The following is a 7183-nucleotide window of genomic DNA, read 5'->3' as shown; positions in this document are numbered from 1 at the left end:
TCGATATTTGCTTCACAAGTCTCGTACTCCTCTTGGTTTTTCGTACGCTCAAGCTCAAGAGCCTTAGCTTTCTTTGTTGCATCACCAGCAGCTTTCCGTGAAGAACCATGAGAGTTTATTTTTGCTTTGAGTTGTTCGTTGACATTTCGCTTTCGAAGAATATCAGATTGGAGTTGATCGATCAAAGAACTCAGCGAGACAATCACTTGTGAAACTTCCTCTGAAACCAAGAGTAAATCCACCTTCTTCAAAAGATTGTTTAAACTAAAACAACTAGTGGAATCTTTGCTTAGAACTTCGATGAGGTTGGTTTCAAAGAACTTCTCCCTTATTTTACGAAGGAGATTAGGAATATTATCCTTACTACCACTCTCCGCCAAGACATTAGGAGAAGCTTCAAGCCTAATGGGCGAAACGTTATCAGCACTCATCATAGTCTCGAGGAAGCTTACAGGATAAGTATTCTTAAGTTGCTCTAGCTCTGCAGGAGTAAGCACTGTAGGGATTTTCTTCGAAGTAGCCACAGGAGTAACTATAGTCCCGAAAGTCGAAGTTTCATTATTACCAGGTGTAGGTAAATTGGAAGTCTCGTCCGCAGCCTCGTGTTCAGAGATAGTGTCTTTGCTCCCAGCTGACTGTTCAACTATATTGTCACTATTGGAACATTGAGGATTTTCTCCCATGTTTTCATCTTGGTGAGTGGGTGGAGAATCATCATTTGAATGACTTTCTTCAGCATGCACAGTTGGAATAATAGTGGCAAGAGGCTGAGTGTCTTCGGCAACCGGAGAAAGTACGGGGGATTTGTGTTGAGGAACACCTGTACGAATGATCAGAATTGATTAAAATCCAAAGGTTGCAAGAAATTCGTTTGCCAGTAAAAGGAGCAGACACATACCTTGAAGATGATCGAGATCAATGTTAAGACTTGAAGTTTTATGGTCAGAAGTAGTTGTGCCCACGTCATCCTATGTTTGTAAGGTAAGATGTAAGCTTAGCCACTAAAATTAAATATGAAAAGTGGTCATGTTTTGAAATCTAGATACCTTGGTTGGAACATTATCTGGGCTTGAGTTATGGCTTTCCACAATGGGAATAGTACTAGCAACCTTTAAGGGCGATTCATCAGAAGATACCTTATCACTTGATGAAGTTAGCTTCGAAGTCCCAGAACCCTTTTTAGTCAAAGAAATGGTGGTCTTTTGTCTTTTCTTCATGGCTTGCCTGGTTCGATGAGGAGATTTATCTTCATCATCTGAAGCACTAGTATTAGAAATCTTTCGTTTTGGAGGTGTTGGAGGCTTCGAACTCTGAAAGTGCACATTTAAACCAAGTGAGTAATATTCAGAAAATTGCATAAGTTAGAATATAAGGGAGGTACATACCGTGGGTTTTTTGCTGGTGGTGACAGAATCACTCCCACTCGCTTTGGTACTTTTCGAAGCTCCAGCGTTTTCTGTGAATAGGTTTCCTTAATAACCCTCTTTCGATTCACAGCTGTGAACAAAATAGAGGTCAGTGTTTTGGTAAAAGAAAGAAAGTGAGTCGAAGGATAATTCAAACTCCAACCTTCAGGTATAGGAGTCAAAGCACGAACGTGCTCAAGGCTCAAATGAAGGTGTCCATTGAAACTATCCAAGGTATGCTTAGTCGGGACCACCCGTTCAACGCGTTTTTTAGATTGTTCACAAAGGATTTTTGGAACATTCCCACACACAAACCAGCCTGGAAAAGGAGGACTTAGAGCCACACCAAAATCAGCACTAGGCAGTGGAGGGAATTTTGGAGGATTAAGTTTAAAGGCCACTTCATAACGTAGTTCAGGACGAACGTACGTGGGCAATTTTAACTTATCCAATTTAGCAGAAAATTTTTCACGTAAAGTGACCGCAGCTTCACGAACGGTCCGACTAAGGTCATCAGGCCTGTAGATAGTTTCAAAGAATTTTTGAAAGGCTTGGATTTCTTTAATATGAGTCGAAGTACCTTTATGGAAGTTCGCCTGCACATCAGCAAAAGCTTCAGTTAGTTCCTGAGTAAGGCTCTCAGCATCGAAGATTTGCGTGGTATAATAATATGTCCACCATTGATGAAAATCTATGGTAGTATAGAAGGCAGGCTCGAAGGAGATAGGAGAGAGAGTTGTGATGCCAACGTATTTAGATATTTTGGATTCATACTCGTCTTCACCTAAATGCAGAGTGTGTAAACACATGTGATTCCTTTTGTCATACATGCATTTTGGCTTGAGTTGAACCAACCCAAATTGTCTTGAAACCAGATTTGGTTGGTAGCAAAGAAGACAACAATGACTTTTGGGAGATCGAAGCCGGTGGTATAATAGCTTAGGAGTGAGGAAAGCTTCCCAGATAATCATGGATTTGGCTTGTTGGTATGGAGAAGTTGCTGGAAATTCTCGAGTAAACCATTCAGGACCTACTTTCCTTTTTACAAAGGGAGCCATGGAAGGACTAAATTGATAACGTTTGGCAAACATCATCATGTACGCTAAAAAGGTTTCTTGAAGCTTTCCCGTTTCTTCTTTTGGATTTAGGTGAGTTAATCTAGTCCCTTCCACTGTTCGATTCTTTATAGTTGTATCTTCTTCATTTACAACACCTTTGTATGGGAGATGAGCCTCAAAAGTGGCATTGAGCCATAACAGTAATAACCAGAAAGGGCCAGCAAAAAGAAGGTATCCTATTTTGTAGTCCTTGATAAGATATGTTGCTTCGCCAAGGTTCTCGTAAAGGAATCCTAAAATTAACTGGCTCAAATTTAACCTTTTCCCAGCATTTATCTGGCTAGCCATACAGAGATATCTTTTTGCCACTTGGATAGACCTAGAACAAAAAACGCATCTCGAAAGCCAGAGTGCTAGAAATGCAATATGTTCTTCATCAGTGACTTCTGCAGTTGATTGATCATGGTATCCTTGGATAAAAGCAGTATAGGTGACTGTTGCTTCACTGAACTGGATGGTGTCAGTATCCATGAAGTTGGGATCGAAAAGTTCCCCAATTGGTCGAAGCCCTGTGATAGCGGCTATATCGAAAAGAGTGGGAGTAATCATTCCACAAGGAAGGTGAAAAGTATTGTGAGAAGCATCCCAAAAGTGTACTGATGCCACTAGCATGGTTTGGTTGTACTCTAAACCTGTTTTGGATAACTGGATTAAGTCGTAAATCCCTAGTTCTTTCCAAAATGAAGCCTTTTGTTTTTCCACTTTTGTTAACCAAGCATAATATAGGTCAGGATCTTTGGCTAAAGGAATCGACCTAAAGACTTTCACAAAATTGGTTACACAGATTAACCTAATTTTTTCTAAGGCTATGGTAGTTTTGGTCGAGACATCATCTGCGTTAGCAGGTTCAGCTAAGATTGGATGACCATCTTCATCTATTTTGTTCTTACTAACCAAAGGCCTAGTTTTATAATAAGCAGGGAAGAATTTACCCAGAGAAGGGTTGTTTCCTCCAGGTAAAGGACCCATGAAAGCATGAGTTTTTCCAGAAAGTTCAAAAGGAATAATTGTCATACCCCAAATTTGTCCTACCCTTATTTATCTGGCTTATAATTCATATACATACATCATTTAGGTCATGGCCCAATTCATGCATTCATATCATGGGTACTGTTCCAAAAAGGAGCTCCTGGCACAAAGAACTTCTGATTAGATATAAGGATATGAGGTGTAATCTTGTGGCATTATTCTTCTGAGGGCATTCTTGAATCAGGGTTTCCTCGCCTTCAAGTTAGAGCATTGGTTAGAAGATACAAGCTTGTTGTTCATCTGATTATCCTGAATTAGGGTTTCAGGACCAAAGTCAACGCAGTTGACTTTTTGGTCAACACATGGGTCAAGAGCTGATTGCATGTTGAGATGGTATATGATGACTATGTGGAAGTATTCAATTGATCGTCGTTGGTTAGAAGCTGATTAATCAAGAATATCATCAAGAATCGGAAAAAATCAGAATAGTTGACTTTTTGGTCAATGTCAAAAGTCAACTGTCCCAACTTTAAGTTTTGGTGGAAATTCAGTCAAGAAAAGTCAGAAGAATGAATAAAATCGGGAGTTTGACAAAAGTTACCAAAAATAGAAAAATATCAAAGAAGGAAAGTTTTATACTTAGAAAATTTTGGTCCTTAAAAATTTTAGTGAGTAGTCCACTTCATCATCATTTTACACATGGCAAATGGAACTTTTTGGAGAAATTTACAACATCAAAGTTGTTCCTCTCATGGAGGAGAACAACTTTGTAGTTCAACACTTTTCCGTTTGAAGCCTGGATCAAGAGTTATTAAGGTTTGAAGTGGAAGATTTTCATCTGAATCAAGTCATGAAGTTGGGCATATTCCTGGTCATACATGACGCATTTCATCGAGCACGTGGCGTGCCAACTTTGAAGCCAATTATGCAAATTCAGGGACCCTATAAAAGCAAACTTGGTATAAATATGTTATTTGCCATTTCCTCTATCCATTGAAACAAGAACCAAGTCGATTGAGTGGGTAATGAATCGGTTATGAGCCTCCAAAGTGGCCTCCTCGCAATGCCAAGATCATGCTTCTGGCCAGACAGAAATCCAAGTCACGCGCGCAGCATTTCGTCAAACACTTGGCGCGCCAAATTTGAAACCAATTTTAGGACTCTACGAATTTCCATTGATACCAATGTTAGTGCCAAATTCATCCTTGCCATGCCCTCTATCCAACAAGCTAATGTAAATTAATTTTGGTAATATGATCAGCAAGATACAAAGCCCTAAAGTTGTGCCCTTACAAAAGTTCATTTGGACAAAGATCAAGCCAGGCCTTAGGTCATGTATACAGGCATTCACATAAGTTATGCATCATCATGTTCCAAGGCAATTTTGAAGAGTTTCTAAACAACATCTCAATCTAATTCCAACATGAAGTATGCTCTAACATATCCCATCTTTCATTTGGCCTCAATTTCACGTAAAATGGTCATGGGATTATTGAGTTGTAAAGTTTCAAAGCCATGCATTTCATCATGAAACCAAAAGAAAACTCTCACCCTCTCTTTACATTATTCACCCAAGCTTCATTCCATATAAGCCCATGCAAGAAAGCTACAACATAAAAGGCAAAAGAAACTTACCATAGCTACACAATTCTTTCTCATTAAGCTTGCAAAAGGGAAGGTCAGCTGCATCTCACCCACACTATAACTCCCATACACCTCCATGCTCACTATAAAAACCACCAAGCATTCACGATTTCAGAACACACTTCATTTTTCCACAATTTCCAAAACACCAAACTCTCTCATCGTTCTCTTTTCTCTCAACCTCCATAACTACCTCATAACAACCACCCTCAACTAACTCCATAACAGTTTCTCATTCTTCATCATCTTCATGCTTCCTCACCACCATAACCACCACTTTCCTCCACCATCACCATCAAAAACCTTCAAACTCCAACAAACTCTAAACAACCACCATAACCACCACTCTCCTCCATCACCAAGCCTCTGAATGCCGCTTCAAAGCATCACCACACGAGTACCACCACTGCCGTCAATGCACATCAAATCTTGATTTCATTTTCTCAGGTTCAAGCTCATCTATAATTGCGATACATCACTCTCATTAGGGACGTGAAGAAGTGAACTTCTATCCCTCTAACTCAAGAATAGTGCAGGTAATCTGTGATCCTCTAGCATGATAGTAGTAAGCATCGATGTGTAGTTTTTTCTTGATTCTTTGTTTCGAAATTCTGGCTGTTTAGACGTATATACCATGTTTTGGAATTCAGTGCATAGCTACGAGCGTATTGATACGTATGGATTGAGTTTTGATGAAGTTTGTTAATTCTAGGGCTTTAGTTTTTGCTTCGGTTTCAGAGATAGGGGAGGAATTAGTGGAAACCAATGTCATATTAGTGATCAACGTAAGATTTTGAGTAGAAAGGTATCATCTTTTTGCATTTCTGGAAAACTTAGAGTGCCACCACCATGAGATCCACCGGAGAAGATGACCGGAATATTCTCCGGCCGCCTGAGTCTGTTTGGTGTTCAAACCCTAGGAATTTGCCCAGGTTAATTTGTGTCCGTCCGATCCTCTCATCCAACGGTTGCTGCTTCATCTGCGTTTTGATTTTAATTTGAAAATGCTAAACTTTGTGCGTGCACCCTCACCATTAGCCATGTACACACTCATGCTGACCCACATGATCATCATAAAAAGCTAGTCAACCTTGATCCAGTGACTCTGGTTGTGCCAACGCATTAATGAATGGGTGTTACCTCACGTGTTCCTGAAAGTCTAAATGCCTGATCTCACGTAAGCTCCCTACATCAAACCCCCGTGGGCCTTCTCTCTTGAACCACAAGATCATAGTATTTTTTCCTTAAGATCAGATCCAAGGGCTTATAACGATACCTCCTGTAAACTGCCACGCACTAGATCTTTGAGGCTCCTTTTTCTGTTGGGCCCAACGCCATGCTCTTCACCCACTCCTATTTTAGGCCCAGTTTGCTTCATAACATAATTTTAGTTCAATAGAAAGTTACTGATGCACCCCCCTGCTGTCTAGATTGTAGATTTTATTTTAATTTTTGTTTTCTTTTACTTTTAGCTTCATAAATCCTTTTTAACTCAAATAAAAAATACATAAAAATTGTTCATAGATATTTTAGGGTATGTAAATAATTTTCATGATTTTTGTTAATTTTTCTCATTTGTTTTAACTCTTTTTTAATAAATCTTTTTCTTCACAATATATTTGAATTTTCTTTGTATCGATACTTCCTTGTAAATAAAACTTGTTAATAGACTTAGGAATTATTTTAGTCTTGCTTTTTTAAAGAACTAATTGATATATGTGTGTTTGTGAATAATAGTTTGTTCGATATAGCTGTCAATTTTATTTGTCGCATATTGATTTTCCTTTACCTATCTCATGTATAGTTTCCCTAATAAATTGTATAGCTTTTATTATTTTGATTCCCTTGTATAGACAACTTAGACTAGAATTTAGAGATAGTTCCCTTCTTTCATTCTTTTTCTTTTCAACTTTTAAAATACTTAATAAATACCGACAAGGATCATACCGCTACTATTTTTCATAGTAGGAAAGAAATGATTGGGGTGTAGGCCCCGATGTATGTTCTTTTCTACTTAGCAGAGAAGAAATGATTGAGGTGTGAAGC

Source organism: Vicia villosa, linkage group LG3 (genome assembly GCF_029867415.1).
Source record: "Vicia villosa cultivar HV-30 ecotype Madison, WI linkage group LG3, Vvil1.0, whole genome shotgun sequence".
Lineage (NCBI taxonomy): Eukaryota > Viridiplantae > Streptophyta > Magnoliopsida > Fabales > Fabaceae > Vicia > Vicia villosa.
This window is presented reverse-complemented; position numbering follows the sequence as displayed.